We start from the raw sequence: 17,502 nt of genomic DNA, 5'->3' as shown, positions 1-17,502 counted from the left end.
GTACTGTCTTACAGCCCTCTAACAGACACAGTACTGTCTTACAGCCCTCTAACAGACAGAGTACTGTCTTACAGCCCTCTAACAGACACAGTACTGTCTTACAGCCCTCTAACAGACACAGTACTGTCTTACAGCCCTCTAACAGACACAGTACTGTCTTACAGCCCTCTAACAGACACAGTACTGTCTTACAGCCCTCTAACAGACACAGTACTGTCTTACAGCCCTCTAACAGACACAGTACTGTCTTACAGCCCTCTAACAGACAGAGTACTGTCTTACAGCCCTCTAACAGACACAGTACTGTCTTACAGCCCTCTAACAGACACAGTACTGTCTTACAGCCCTCTAATAGATACAGTACTGTCTTACAGCCCTCTAACAGACACAGTACTGTCTTACAGCCCTCTAACAGACAGAGTACTGTCTTACAGCCCTCTAACAGACACAGTACTGTCTTACAGCCCTCTAACAGACACAGTACTGTCTTACAGCCCTCTAACAGACACAGTACTGTCTTACAGCCCTCTAACAGACACAGTACTGTCTTACAGCCCTCTAACAGACACAGTACTGTCTTACAGCCCTCTAACAGACAGAGTACTGTCTTACAGCCCTCTAACAGACACAGTACTGTCTTACAGCCCTCTAACAGACAGAGTACTGTCTTACAGCCCTCTAACAGACACAGTACTGTCTTACAGCCCTCTAACAGACAGAGTACTGTCTTACAGCCCTCTAACAGACAGAGTACTGTCTTACAGCCCTCTAACAGACAGAGTACTGTCTTACAGCCCTCTAACAGACACAGTACTGTCTTACAGCCCTCTAACAGACACAGTACTGTCTTACAGCCCTCTAACAGACACAGTACTGTCTTACAGCCCTCTAACAGACACAGTACTGTCTTACAGCCCTCTAACAGACACAGTACTGTCTTACAGCCCTCTAACAGACACAGTACTGTCTTACAGCCCTCTAACAGACACAGTACTGTCTTACAGCCCTCTAACAGACAGAGTACTGTCTTACAGCCCTCTAACAGACACAGTACTGTCTTACAGCCCTCTAACAGACAGAGTACTGTCTTACAGCCCTCTAACAGACAGAGTACTGTCTTACAGCCCTCTAACAGACACAGTACTGTCTTACAGCCCTCTAACAGACACAGTACTGTCTTACAGCCCTCTAACAGACAGAGTACTGTCTTACAGCCCTCTAACAGACACAGTACTGTCTTACAGCCCTCTAACAGACAGAGTACTGTCTTACAGCCCTCTAACAGACACAGTACTGTCTTACAGCCCTCTAACAGACAGAGTACTGTCTTACAGCCCTCTAACAGACAGAGTACTGTCTTACAGCCCTCTAACAGACAGAGTACTGTCTTACAGCCCTCTAACAGACAGAGTACTGTCTTACAGCCCTCTAACAGACACAGTACTGTCTTACAGCCCTCTAACAGACAGAGTACTGTCTTACAGCCCTCTAACAGACACAGTACTGTCTTACAGCCCTCTAACAGACACAGTACTGTCTTACAGCCCTCTAACAGACACAGTACTGTCTTACAGCCCTCTAACAGACAGAGTACTGTCTTACAGCCCTCTAACAGACAGAGTACTGTCTTACAGCCCTCTAACAGACACAGTACTGTCTTACAGCCCTCTAACAGACACAGTACTGTCTTACAGCCCTCTAACAGACACAGTACTGTCTTACAGCCCTCTAACAGACACAGTACTGTCTTACAGCCCTCTAACAGACAGAGTACTGTCTTACAGCCCTCTAACAGACACAGTACTGTCTTACAGCCCTCTAACAGACAGAGTACTGTCTTACAGCCCTCTAACAGACAGAGTACTGTCTTACAGCCCTCTAACAGACACAGTACTGTCTTACAGCCCTCTAACAGACACAGTACTGTCTTACAGCCCTCTAACAGACACAGTACTGTCTTACAGCCCTCTAACAGACACAGTACTGTCTTACAGCCCTCTAACAGACAGAGTACTGTCTTACAGCCCTCTAACAGACACAGTACTGTCTTACAGCCCTCTAACAGACAGAGTACTGTCTTACAGCCCTCTAACAGACACAGTACTGTCTTACAGCCCTCTAACAGACACAGTACTGTCTTACAGCCCTCTAACAGACACAGTACTGTCTTACAGCCCTCTAACAGACAGAGTACTGTCTTACAGCCCTCTAACAGACAGAGTACTGTCTTACAGCCCTCTAACAGACACAGTACTGTCTTACAGCCCTCTAACAGACACAGTACTGTCTTACAGCCCTCTAACAGACACAGTACTGTCTTACAGCCCTCTAACAGACAGAGTACTGTCTTACAGCCCTCTAACAGACAGAGTACTGTCTTACAGCCCTCTAACAGACACAGTACTGTCTTACAGCCCTCTAACAGACAGAGTACTGTCTTACAGCCCTCTAACAGACAGAGTACTGTCTTACAGCCCTCTAACAGACACAGTACTGTCTTACAGCCCTCTAACAGACAGAGTACTGTCTTACAGCCCTCTAACAGACACAGTACTGTCTTACAGCCCTCTAACAGACACAGTACTGTCTTACAGCCCTCTAACAGATACAGTACTGTCTTACAGCCCTCTAACAGATACAGTACTGTCTTACAGCCCTCTAACAGACACAGTACTGTCTTACAGCCCTCTAACAGACACAGTACTGTCTTACAGCCCTCTAACAGACAGAGTACTGTCTTACAGCCCTCTAACAGACAGAGTACTGTCTTACAGCCCTCTAACAGACAGAGTACTGTCTTACAGCCCTCTAACAGACAGAGTACTGTCTTACAGCCCTCTAACAGACACAGTACTGTCTTACAGCCCTCTAACAGACAGAGTACTGTCTTACAGCCCTCTAACAGACACAGTACTGTCTTACAGCCCTCTAACAGACACAGTACTGTCTTACAGCCCTCTAACAGACACAGTACTGTCTTACAGCCCTCTAACAGACAGAGTACTGTCTTACAGCCCTCTAACAGACACAGTACTGTCTTACAGCCCTCTAACAGACACAGTACTGTCTTACAGCCCTCTAACAGACACAGTACTGTCTTACAGCCCTCTAACAGACACAGTACTGTCTTACAGCCCTCTAACAGACACAGTACTGTCTTACAGCCCTCTAACAGACACAGTACTGTCTTACAGCCCTCTAACAGACACAGTACTGTCTTACAGCCCTCTAACAGACACAGTACTGTCTTACAGCCCTCTAACAGACACAGTACTGTCTTACAGCCCTCTAACAGACAGAGTACTGTCTTACAGCCCTCTAACAGACACAGTACTGTCTTACAGCCCTCTAACAGACACAGTACTGTCTTACAGCCCTCTAACAGACACAGTACTGTCTTACAGCCCTCTAACAGATACAGTACTGTCTTACAGCCCTCTAACAGACACAGTACTGTCTTACAGCCCTCTAACAGACACAGTACTGTCTTACAGCCCTCTAACAGACACAGTACTGTCTTACAGCCCTCTAACAGACACAGTACTGTCTTACAGCCCTCTAATAGATAGATGTACTGTCTTACAGCCCTCTAACAGACACAGTACTGTCTTACAGCCGTCTAACAGACAGAGTACTGTCTTACAGCCCTCTAACAGACAGAGTACTGTCTTACAGCCCTCTAACAGACAGAGTACTGTCTTACAGCCCTCTAACAGACAGAGTACTGTCTTACAGCCCTCTAACAGACAGAGTACTGTCTTACAGCCCTCTAACAGACAGAGTACTGTCTTACAGCCCTCTAACAGACAGAGTACTGTCTTACAGCCCTCTAACAGACACAGTACTGTCTTACAGCCCTCTAACAGATACAGTACTGTCTTACAGCCCTCTAATAGATAGAGTACTGTCTTACAGCCCTCTAACAGACACAGTACTGTCTTACAGCCCTCTAACAGACAGAGTACTGTCTTACAGCCCTCTAACAGACACAGTACTGTCTTACAGCCCTCTAACAGACAGAGTACTGTCTTACAGCCCTCTAACAGACAGAGTACTGTCTTACAGCCCTCTAACAGACAGAGTACTGTCTTACAGCCCTCTAACAGACAGAGTACTGTCTTACAGCCCTCTAACAGACAGAGTACTGTCTTACAGCCCTCTAACAGACAGAGTACTGTCTTACAGCCCTCTAACAGACAGAGTACTGTCTTACAGCCCTCTAACAGACAGAGTACTGTCTTACAGCCCTCTAACAGACAGAGTACTGTCTTACAGCCCTCTAACAGACAGAGTACTGTCTTACAGCCCTCTAACAGACAGAGTACTGTCTTACAGCCCTCTAACAGACAGAGTACTGTCTTACAGCCCTCTAACAGACAGAGTACTGTCTTACAGCCCTCTAATAGATACAGTACTGTCTTACAGCCCTCTAACAGACACAGTACTGTCTTACAGCCCTCTAACAGACAGAGTACTGTCTTACAGCCCTCTAACAGACAGAGTACTGTCTTACAGCCCTCTAACAGACAGAGTACTGTCTTACAGCCCTCTAACAGACAGAGTACTGTCTTACAGCCCTCTAACAGACAGAGTACTGTCTTACAGCCCTCTAACAGACACAGTACTGTCTTACAGCCCTCTAACAGACAGAGTACTGTCTTACAGCCCTCTAACAGACAGAGTACTGTCTTACAGCCCTCTAACAGACAGAGTACTGTCTTACAGCCCTCTAACAGACAGAGTACTGTCTTACAGCCCTCTAACAGACAGAGTACTGTCTTACAGCCCTCTAACAGACAGAGTACTGTCTTACAGCCCTCTAACAGACAGAGTACTGTCTTACAGCCCTCTAACAGACAGAGTACTGTCTTACAGCCCTCTAACAGACAGAGTACTGTCTTACAGCCCTCTAACAGACAGAGTACTGTCTTACAGCCCTCTAACAGACAGAGTACTGTCTTACAGCCCTCTAATAGATACAGTACTGTCTTACAGCCCTCTAACAGACACAGTACTGTCTTACAGCCCTCTAACAGACACAGTACTGTCTTACAGCCCTCTAACAGACACAGTACTGTCTTACAGCCCTCTAACAGACAGAGTACTGTCTTACAGCCCTCTAACAGACAGAGTACTGTCTTACAGCCCTCTAACAGACAGAGTACTGTCTTACAGCCCTCTAACAGACAGAGTACTGTCTTACAGCCCTCTAACAGACAGAGTACTGTCTTACAGCCCTCTAACAGACAGAGTACTGTCTTACAGCCCTCTAACAGATAGAGTACTGTCTTACAGCCCTCTAACAGACAGAGTACTGTCTTACAGCCCTCTAACAGACAGAGTACTGTCTTACAGCCCTCTAACAGACAGAGTACTGTCTTACAGCCCTCTAACAGACAGAGTACTGTCTTACAGCCCTCTAACAGATAGAGTACTGTCTTACAGCCCTCTAACAGACACAGTACTGTCTTACAGCCCTCTAACAGATACAGTACTGTCTTACAGCCCTCTAACAGACACAGTACTGTCTTACAGCCCTCTAACAGACAGAGTACTGTCTTACAGCCCTCTAACAGACAGAGTACTGTCTTACAGCCCTCTAACAGACAGAGTACTGTCTTACAGCCCTCTAACAGACAGAGTACTGTCTTACAGCCCTCTAACAGACAGAGTACTGTCTTACAGCCCTCTAACAGACAGAGTACTGTCTTACAGCCCTCTAACAGACAGAGTACTGTCTTACAGCCCTCTAACAGACAGAGTACTGTCTTACAGCCCTCTAACAGACAGAGTACTGTCTTACAGCCCTCTAACAGACAGAGTACTGTCTTACAGCCCTCTAACAGACAGAGTACAGTCTTACAGCCCTCTAACAGACAGAGTACTGTCTTACAGCCCTCTAACAGACAGAGTACTGTCTTACAGCCCTCTAACAGATAGAGTACTGTCTTACAGCCCTCTAACAGACAGAGTACTGTCTTACAGCCCTCTAACAGACAGAGTACTGTCTTACAGCCCTCTAACAGACAGAGTACTGTCTTACAGCCCTCTAACAGACAGAGTACTGTCTTACAGCCCTCTAACAGACAGAGTACTGTCTTACAGCCCTCTAACAGACAGAGTACTGTCTTACAGCCCTCTAACAGACAGAGTACTGTCTTACAGCCCTCTAACAGACAGAGTACTGTCTTACAGCCCTCTAACAGACACAGTACTGTCTTACAGCCCTCTAATAGATACAGTACTGTCTTACAGCCCTCTAACAGACACAGTACTGTCTTACAGCCCTCTAACAGACAGAGTACTGTCTTACAGCCCTCTAACAGACAGAGTACTGTCTTACAGCCCTCTAACAGACAGAGTACTGTCTTACAGCCCTCTAACAGACTGAGTACTGTCTTACAACCCTCTAACAGACTGAGTACTGTCTTACAGCCCTCTAACAGACAGAGTACTGTCTTACAGCCCTCTAACAGACACAGTACTGTCTTACAGCCCTCTAACAGACTGAGTACTGTCTTACAGCCCTCTAACAGACAGAGTACTGTCTTACAGCCCTCTAACAGATAGAGTACTGTCTTACAGCCCTCTAACAGACACAGTACTGTCTTACAGCCCTCTAACAGACACAGTACTGTCTTACAGCCCTCTAACAGACAGAGTACTGTCTTACAGCCCTCTAACAGACAGAGTACTGTCTTACAGCCCTCTAACAGACAGAGTACTGTCTTACAGCCCTCTAACAGACAGAGTACTGTCTTACAGCCCTCTAACAGACAGAGTACTGTCTTACAGCCCTCTAACAGACAGAGTACTGTCTTACAGCCCTCTAACAGACAGAGTACTGTCTTACAGCCCTCTAACAGACAGAGTACTGTCTTACAGCCCTCTAACAGACACAGTACTGTCTTACAGCCCTCTAACAGACAGAGTACTGTCTTACAGCCCTCTAACAGACAGAGTACTGTCTTACAGCCCTCTAACAGACACAGTACTGTCTTACAGCCCTCTAACAGACAGAGTACTGTCTTACAGCCCTCTAACAGACAGAGTACTGTCTTACAGCCCTCTAACAGACACAGTACTGTCTTACAGCCCTCTAACAGACAGAGTACTGTCTTACAGCCCTCTAACAGACAGAGTACTGTCTTACAGCCCTCTAACAGACAGAGTACTGTCTTACAGCCCTCTAACAGACAGAGTACTGTCTTACAGCCCTCTAACAGACACAGTACTGTCTTACAGCCCTCTAACAGACAGAGTACTGTCTTACAGCCCTCTAACAGACACAGTACTGTCTTACAGCCCTCTAACAGACACAGTACTGTCTTACAGCCCTCTAACAGACAGAGTACTGTCTTACAGCCCTCTAACAGACAGAGTACTGTCTTACAGCCCTCTAATAGATACAGTACTGTCTTACAGCCCTCTAACAGACAGAGTACTGTCTTACAGCCCTCTAACAGACACAGTACTGTCTTACAGCCCTCTAACAGACAGAGTACTGTCTTACAGCCCTCTAACAGACACAGTACTGTCTTACAGCCCTCTAATAGATACAGTACTGTCTTACAGCCCTCTAATAGATACAGTACTGTCTTACAGCCCTCTAACAGACACAGTACTGTCTTACAGCCCTCTAACAGACAGAGTACTGTCTTACAGCCCTCTAACAGACACAGTACTGTCTTACAGCCCTCTAACAGACAGAGTACTGTCTTACAGCCCTCTAACAGACAGAGTACTGTCTTACAGCCCTCTAACAGACAGAGTACTGTCTTACAGCCCTCTAACAGACACAGTACTGTCTTACAGCCCTCTAACAGACAGAGTACTGTCTTACAGCCCTCTAACAGACAGAGTACTGTCTTACAGCCCTCTAACAGACACAGTACTGTCTTACAGCCCTCTAACAGACACAGTACTGTCTTACAGCCCTCTAACAGACAGAGTACTGTCTTACAGCCCTCTAACAGACACAGTACTGTCTTACAGCCCTCTAACAGACAGAGTACTGTCTTACAGCCCTCTAACAGACAGAGTACTGTCTTACAGCCCTCTAACAGACAGAGTACTGTCTTACAGCCCTCTAACAGACAGAGTACTGTCTTACAGCCCTCTAACAGACACAGTACTGTCTTACAGCCCTCTAACAGACAGAGTACTGTCTTACAGCCCTCTAACAGACACAGTACTGTCTTACAGCCCTCTAACAGACAGAGTACTGTCTTACAGCCCTCTAACAGACAGAGTACTGTCTTACAGCCCTCTAACAGACAGAGTACTGTCTTACAGCCCTCTAACAGACAGAGTACTGTCTTACAGCCCTCTAACAGACAGAGTACTGTCTTACAGCCCTCTAACAGACACAGTACTGTCTTACAGCCCTCTAACAGACAGAGTACTGTCTTACAGCCCTCTAACAGACAGAGTACTGTCTTACAGCCCTCTAACAGACACAGTACTGTCTTACAGCCCTCTAACAGACACAGTACTGTCTTACAGCCCTCTAACAGACAGAGTACTGTCTTACAGCCCTCTAACAGACACAGTACTGTCTTACAGCCCTCTAACAGACAGAGTACTGTCTTACAGCCCTCTAACAGACAGAGTACTGTCTTACAGCCCTCTAACAGACAGAGTACTGTCTTACAGCCCTCTAACAGACAGAGTACTGTCTTACAGCCCTCTAACAGACACAGTACTGTCTTACAGCCCTCTAACAGACACAGTACTGTCTTACAGCCCTCTAACAGATACAGTACTGTCTTACAGCCCTCTAACAGACAGAGTACTGTCTTACAGCCCTCTAACAGACACAGTACTGTCTTACAGCCCTCTAACAGACAGAGTACTGTCTTACAGCCCTCTAACAGACAGAGTACTGTCTTACAGCCCTCTAACAGACAGAGTACTGTCTTACAGCCCTCTAACAGACAGAGTACTGTCTTACAGCCCTCTAACAGACAGAGTACTGTCTTACAGCCCTCTAACAGACAGAGTACTGTCTTACAGCCCTCTAACAGACACAGTACTGTCTTACAGCCCTCTAACAGACAGAGTACTGTCTTACAGCCCTCTAACAGACAGAGTACTGTCTTACAGCCCTCTAACAGACAGAGTACTGTCTTACAGCCCTCTAATAGATACAGTACTGTCTTACAGCCCTCTAACAGACACAGTACTGTCTTACAGCCCTCTAACAGACACAGTACTGTCTTACAGCCCTCTAACAGACAGAGTACTGTCTTACAGCCCTCTAACAGACAGAGTACTGTCTTACAGCCCTCTAACAGACAGAGTACTGTCTTACAGCCCTCTAACAGACACAGTACTGTCTTACAGCCCTCTAACAGACACAGTACTGTCTTACAGCCCTCTAACAGACACAGTACTGTCTTACAGCCCTCTAATAGATACAGTACTGTCTTACAGCCCTCTAACAGACAGAGTACTGTCTTACAGCCCTCTAACAGACAGAGTACTGTCTTACAGCCCTCTAACAGACACAGTACTGTCTTACAGCCCTCTAACAGACAGAGTACTGTCTTACAGCCCTCTAACAGACACAGTACTGTCTTACAGCCCTCTAACAGACAGAGTACTGTCTTACAGCCCTCTAACAGACAGAGTACTGTCTTACAGCCCTCTAACAGACAGAGTACTGTCTTACAGCCCTCTAACAGACAGAGTACTGTCTTACAGCCCTCTAACAGACAGAGTACTGTCTTACAGCCCTCTAACAGACACAGTACTGTCTTACAGCCCTCTAACAGACAGAGTACTGTCTTACAGCCCTCTAACAGACAGAGTACTGTCTTACAGCCCTCTAACAGACAGAGTACTGTCTTACAGCCCTCTAACAGACAGAGTACTGTCTTACAGCCCTCTAACAGACAGAGTACTGTCTTACAGCCCTCTAACAGACAGAGTACTGTCTTACAGCCCTCTAACAGACAGAGTACTGTCTTACAGCCCTCTAACAGACAGAGTACTGTCTTACAGCCCTCTAACAGACAGAGTACTGTCTTACAGCCCTCTAACAGACAGAGTACTGTCTTACAGCCCTCTAACAGACACAGTACTGTCTTACAGCCCTCTAACAGACACAGTACTGTCTTACAGCCCTCTAACAGACAGAGTACTGTCTTACAGCCCTCTAACAGACAGAGTACTGTCTTACAGCCCTCTAACAGACAGAGTACTGTCTTACAGCCCTCTAACAGACAGAGTACTGTCTTACAGCCCTCTAACAGACAGAGTACTGTCTTACAGCCCTCTAACAGACAGAGTACTGTCTTACAGCCCTCTAACAGACACAGTACTGTCTTACAGCCCTCTAACAGATACAGTACTGTCTTACAGCCCTCTAATAGATACAGTACTGTCTTACAGCCCTCTAACAGACACAGTACTGTCTTACAGCCCTCTAACAGACACAGTACTGTCTTACAGCCCTCTAACAGACACAGTACTGTCTTACAGCCCTCTAACAGACAGAGTACTGTCTTACAGCCCTCTAACAGACAGAGTACTGTCTTACAGCCCTCTAACAGACAGAGTACTGTCTTACAGCCCTCTAACAGACAGAGTACTGTCTTACAGCCCTCTAACAGACAGAGTACTGTCTTACAGCCCTCTAACAGACAGAGTACTGTCTTACAGCCCTCTAACAGACAGAGTACTGTCTTACAGCCCTCTAACAGACAGAGTACTGTCTTACAGCCCTCTAACAGACAGAGTACTGTCTTACAGCCCTCTAACAGACACAGTACTGTCTTACAGCCCTCTAACAGACAGAGTACTGTCTTACAGCCCTCTAACAGACAGAGTACTGTCTTACAGCCCTCTAACAGACAGAGTACTGTCTTACAGCCCTCTAACAGACAGAGTACTGTCTTACAGCCCTCTAACAGACAGAGTACTGTCTTACAGCCCTCTAACAGACAGAGTACTGTCTTACAGCCCTCTAACAGACAGAGTACTGTCTTACAGCCCTCTAACAGACACAGTACTGTCTTACAGCCCTCTAACAGACAGAGTACTGTCTTACAGCCCTCTAACAGACACAGTACTGTCTTACAGCCCTCTAACAGACACAGTACTGTCTTACAGCCCTCTAACAGACACAGTACTGTCTTACAGCCCTCTAACAGACAGAGTACTGTCTTACAGCCCTCTAACAGACAGAGTACTGTCTTACAGCCCTCTAACAGACAGAGTACTGTCTTACAGCCCTCTAACAGACAGAGTACTGTCTTACAGCCCTCTAACAGACACAGTACTGTCTTACAGCCCTCTAACAGACAGAGTACTGTCTTACAGCCCTCTAACAGACAGAGTACTGTCTTACAGCCCTCTAACAGACAGAGTACTGTCTTACAGCCCTCTAACAGACAGAGTACTGTCTTACAGCCCTCTAACAGACAGAGTACTGTCTTACAGCCCTCTAACAGACAGAGTACTGTCTTACAGCCCTCTAACAGACAGAGTACTGTCTTACAGCCCTCTAACAGACACAGTACTGTCTTACAGCCCTCTAACAGACAGAGTACTGTCTTACAGCCCTCTAACAGACAGAGTACTGTCTTACAGCCCTCTAACAGACACAGTACTGTCTTACAGCCCTCTAACAGACACAGTACTGTCTTACAGCCCTCTAACAGACAGAGTACTGTCTTACAGCCCTCTAACAGACACAGTACTGTCTTACAGCCCTCTAACAGACAGAGTACTGTCTTACAGCCCTCTAACAGACAGAGTACTGTCTTACAGCCCTCTAACAGACAGAGTACTGTCTTACAGCCCTCTAACAGACAGAGTACTGTCTTACAGCCCTCTAACAGACACAGTACTGTCTTACAGCCCTCTAACAGACACAGTACTGTCTTACAGCCCTCTAATAGATACAGTACTGTCTTACAGCCCTCTAACAGACACAGTACTGTCTTACAGCCCTCTAACAGACACAGTACTGTCTTACAGCCCTCTAACAGACAGAGTACTGTCTTACAGCCCTCTAACAGACAGAGTACTGTCTTACAGCCCTCTAACAGACACAGTACTGTCTTACAGCCCTCTAACAGACACAGTACTGTCTTACAGCCCTCTAACAGACAGAGTACTGTCTTACAGCCCTCTAACAGACAGAGTACTGTCTTACAGCCCTCTAACAGACAGAGTACTGTCTTACAGCCCTCTAACAGACAGAGTACTGTCTTACAGCCCTCTAACAGACAGAGTACTGTCTTACAGCCCTCTAACAGACACAGTACTGTCTTACAGCCCTCTAACAGACACAGTACTGTCTTACAGCCCTCTAACAGACACAGTACTGTCTTACAGCCCTCTAACAGACAGAGTACTGTCTTACAGCCCTCTAACAGACAGAGTACTGTCTTACAGCCCTCTAACAGACACAGTACTGTCTTACAGCCCTCTAACAGACACAGTACTGTCTTACAGCCCTCTAACAGACAGAGTACTGTCTTACAGCCCTCTAACAGACACAGTACTGTCTTACAGCCCTCTAACAGACACAGTACTGTCTTACAGCCCTCTAACAGACAGAGTACTGTCTTACAGCCCTCTAACAGACAGAGTACTGTCTTACAGCCCTCTAACAGACAGAGTACTGTCTTACAGCCCTCTAACAGACAGAGTACTGTCTTACAGCCCTCTAACAGACACAGTACTGTCTTACAGCCCTCTAACAGACAGAGTACTGTCTTACAGCCCTCTAACAGACAGAGTACTGTCTTACAGCCCTCTAACAGACAGAGTACTGTCTTACAGCCCTCTAACAGACAGAGTACTGTCTTACAGCCCTCTAACAGACAGAGTACTGTCTTACAGCCCTCTAACAGACAGAGTACTGTCTTACAGCCCTCTAACAGACAGAGTACTGTCTTACAGCCCTCTAACAGACACAGTACTGTCTTACAGCCCTCTAACAGACAGAGTACTGTCTTACAGCCCTCTAACAGACAGAGTACTGTCTTACAGCCCTCTAACAGACAGAGTACTGTCTTACAGCCCTCTAACAGACAGAGTACTGTCTTACAGCCCTCTAACAGACAGAGTACTGTCTTACAGCCCTCTAACAGACACAGTACTGTCTTACAGCCCTCTAACAGACACAGTACTGTCTTACAGCCCTCTAATATATACAGTACTGTCTTACAGCCCTCTAACAGACAGAGTACTGTCTTACAGCCCTCTAACAGACAGAGTACTGTCTTACAGCCCTCTAACAGACACAGTACTGTCTTACAGCCCTCTAACAGACAGAGTACTGTCTTACAGCCCTCTAACAGACAGAGTACTGTCTTACAGCCCTCTAACAGACAGAGTACTGTCTTACAGCCCTCTAACAGACAGAGTACTGTCTTACAGCCCTCTAACAGACAGAGTACTGTCTTACAGCCCTCTAACAGACAGAGTACTGTCTTACAGCCCTCTAACAGACAGAGTACTGTCTTACAGCCCTCTAACAGACAGAGTACTGTCTTACAGCCCTCTAACAGACACAGTACTGTCTTACAGCCCTCTAACAGACAGAGTACTGTCTTACAGCCCTCTAACAGACAGAGTACTGTCTTACAGCCCTCTAACAGACAGAGTACTGTCTTACAGCCCTCTAACAGATACAGTACTGTCTTACAGCCCTCTAATAGATACAGTACTGTCTTACAGCCCTCTAACAGATACAGTACTGTCTTACAGCCCTCTAACAGACACAGTACTGTCTTACAGCCCTCTAACAGACACAGTACTGTCTTACAGCCCTCTAACAGACAGAGTACTGTCTTACAGCCCTCTAACAGACAGAGTACTGTCTTACAGCCCTCTAACAGACAGAGTACTGTCTTACAGCCCTCTAACAGACACAGTACTGTCTTACAGCCCTCTAACAGACACAGTACTGTCTTACAGCCCTCTAACAGACACAGTACTGTCTTACAGCCCTCTAACAGACAGAGTACTGTCTTACAGCCCTCTAACAGACAGAGTACTGTCTTACAGCCCTCTAACAGACAGAGTACTGTCTTACAGCCCTCTAACAGACAGAGTACTGTCTTACAGCCCTCTAACAGACAGAGTACTGTCTTACAGCCCTCTAACAGACACAGTACTGTCTTACAGCCCTCTAACAGACAGAGTACTGTCTTACAGCCCTCTAACAGACAGAGTACTGTCTTACAGCCCTCTAACAGACAGAGTACTGTCTTACAGCCCTCTAACAGACACAGTACTGTCTTACAGCCCTCTAACAGACAGAGTACTGTCTTACAGCCCTCTAACAGACAGAGTACTGTCTTACAGCCCTCTAACAGACAGAGTACTGTCTTACAGCCCTCTAACAGACACAGTACTGTCTTACAGCCCTCTAACAGACACAGTACTGTCTTACAGCCCTCTAACAGACAGAGTACTGTCTTACAGCCCTCTAACAGACAGAGTACTGTCTTACAGCCCTCTAACAGACACAGTACTGTCTTACAGCCCTCTAACAGACACAGTACTGTCTTACAGCCCTCTAACAGACAGAGTACTGTCTTACAGCCCTCTAACAGACACAGTACTGTCTTACAGCCCTCTAACAGACACAGTACTGTCTTACAGCCCTCTAACAGACACAGTACTGTCTTACAGCCCTCTAACAGACAGAGTACTGTCTTACAGCCCTCTAATAGATACAGTACTGTCTTACAGCCCTCTAACAGACACAGTACTGTCTTACAGCCCTCTAACAGACAGAGTACTGTCTTACAGCCCTCTAACAGACACAGTACTGTCTTACAGCCCTCTAACAGACAGAGTACTGTCTTACAGCCCTCTAACAGACAGAGTACTGTCTTACAGCCCTCTAACAGACAGAGTACTGTCTTACAGCCCTCTAACAGACAGAGTACTGTCTTACAGCCCTCTAACAGACAGAGTACTGTCTTACAGCCCTCTAACAGACAGAGTACTGTCTTACAGCCCTCTAACAGACACAGTACTGTCTTACAGCCCTCTAACAGACACAGTACTGTCTTACAGCCCTCTAACAGACAGAGTACTGTCTTACAGCCCTCTAACAGACAGAGTACTGTCTTACAGCCCTCTAACAGATACAGTACTGTCTTACAGCCCTCTAACAGACACAGTACTGTCTTACAGCCCTCTAACAGACACAGTACTGTCTTACAGCCCTCTAACAGACACAGTACTGTCTTACAGCCCTCTAACAGACAGAGTACTGTCTTACAGCCCTCTAACAGACAGAGTACTGTCTTACAGCCCTCTAACAGACAGAGTACTGTCTTACAGCCCTCTAACAGACAGAGTACTGTCTTACAGCCCTCTAACAGACACAGTACTGTCTTACAGCCCTCTAACAGACACAGTACTGTCTTACAGCCCTCTAATAGATACAGTACTGTCTTACAGCCCTCTAACAGACAGAGTACTGTCTTACAGCCCTCTAACAGACAGAGTACTGTCTTACAGCCCTCTAACAGACAGAGTACTGTCTTACAGCCCTCTAACAGACAGAGTACTGTCTTACAGCCCTCTAACAGACAGAGTACTGTCTTACAGCCCTCTAACAGACACAGTACTGTCTTACAGCCCTCTAACAGACAGAGTACTGTCTTACAGCCCTCTAACAGACAGAGTACTGTCTTACAGCCCTCTAACAGACAGAGTACTGTCTTACAGCCCTCTAACAGACAGAGTACTGTCTTACAGCCCTCTAACAGACAGAGTACTGTCTTACAGCCCTCTAACAGACAGAGTACTGTCTTACAGCCCTCTAACAGACAGAGTACTGTCTTACAGCCCTCTAACAGACACAGAATTGTCTTACAGCCCTCTAACAGATAGAGTACTGTCTTACAGCCCTCTAACAGACAGAGTACTGTCTTACAGCCCTCTAACAGACACAGTACTGTCTTACAGCCCTCTAACAGACACAGTACTGTCTTACAGCCCTCTAACAGACAGAGTACTGTCTTACAGCCCTCTAACAGACACAGTACTGTCTTACAGCCCTCTAACAGACAGAGTACTGTCTTACAGCCCTCTAACAGACAGAGTACTGTCTTACAGCCCTCTAACAGACAGAGTACTGTCTTACAGCCCTCTAACAGACAGAGTACTGTCTTACAGCCCTCTAACAGACACAGTACTGTCTTACAGCCCTCTAACAGACAGAGTACTGTCTTACAGCCCTCTAACAGACACAGTACTGTCTTACAGCCCTCTAACAGACAGAGTACTGTCTTACAGCCCTCTAACAGACAGAGTACTGTCTTACAGCCCTCTAACAGACAGAGTACTGTCTTACAGCCCTCTAACAGACAGAGTACTGTCTTACAGCCCTCTAACAGACAGAGTACTGTCTTACAGCCCTCTAACAGACACAGTACTGTCTTACAGCCCTCTAACAGACAGAGTACTGTCTTACAGCCCTCTAACAGACACAGTACTGTCTTACAGCCCTCTAACAGACAGAGTACTGTCTTACAGCCCTCTAACAGACAGAGTACTGTCTTACAGCCCTCTAACAGACACAGTACTGTCTTACAGCCCTCTAACAGACAGAGTACTGTCTTACAGCCCTCTAACAGACACAGTACTGTCTTACAGCCCTCTAACAGACAGAGTACTGTCTTACAGCCCTCTAACAGACACAGTACTGTCTTACAGCCCTCTAACAGACAGAGTACTGTCTTACAGCCCTCTAACAGACAGAGTACTGTCTTACAGCCCTCTAACAGACAGAATACTGTCTTACAGCCCTCTAACAGACAGAGTACTGTCTTACAGCCCTCTAACAGACACAGTACTGTCTTACAGCCCTGTAATATATACAGTACTGTCTTACAGCCCTCTAATAGATACATTACCGTCTTACAGCCCTCTAAAAGACAGAGTACTGTCTTACAGCCCTCTAACAGACAGAGTACTGTCTTCCAGCCCTCTAACAGACAGAGTACTGTCTTACAGCCCTCTAACAGAAATAGTACTGTCTTACAGCCCTCTAACAGACAGAGTACTGTCTTACAGCCCTCTAACAGACAGAGTACTGTCTTACAGCCCTCTAACAGACAGAGTACTGTCTTACAGCCCTCTAACAGACAGAGTACTGTCTTACAGCCCTCTAACAGACACAGTACTGTCTTACAGCCCTCTAATATATACAGTACTGTCTTACAGCCCTCTAATATATACAGTACTGTCTTACAGCCCTCTAATAGATGCAGTACTGTCTTACAGCCCTCTGACAGACACAGTATTGTCTTACAGCCCTCTAATATATACAGTACTGTCTTACAGCCCTCTAACAGACAGAGTACTGTCTTACAGCCCTCTAACAGACAGAGTACTGTCTTACATCCCTCTAACAGACACAGTACTGTCTTACAGCCCTCTAACTGACACAGTACAGTCTTACAGCCCTCTAAAAGATACAGTACTGTCTTACAGCCCTCTAATAGATACAGTACTGTCTTA

This window comes from Salmo salar, chromosome 11 (assembly GCF_965601325.2).
Source record: "Salmo salar chromosome 11, fSalSal1, whole genome shotgun sequence".
NCBI lineage: Eukaryota > Metazoa > Chordata > Actinopteri > Salmoniformes > Salmonidae > Salmo > Salmo salar.
Note: the sequence above shows the minus strand (reverse complement) of the source record.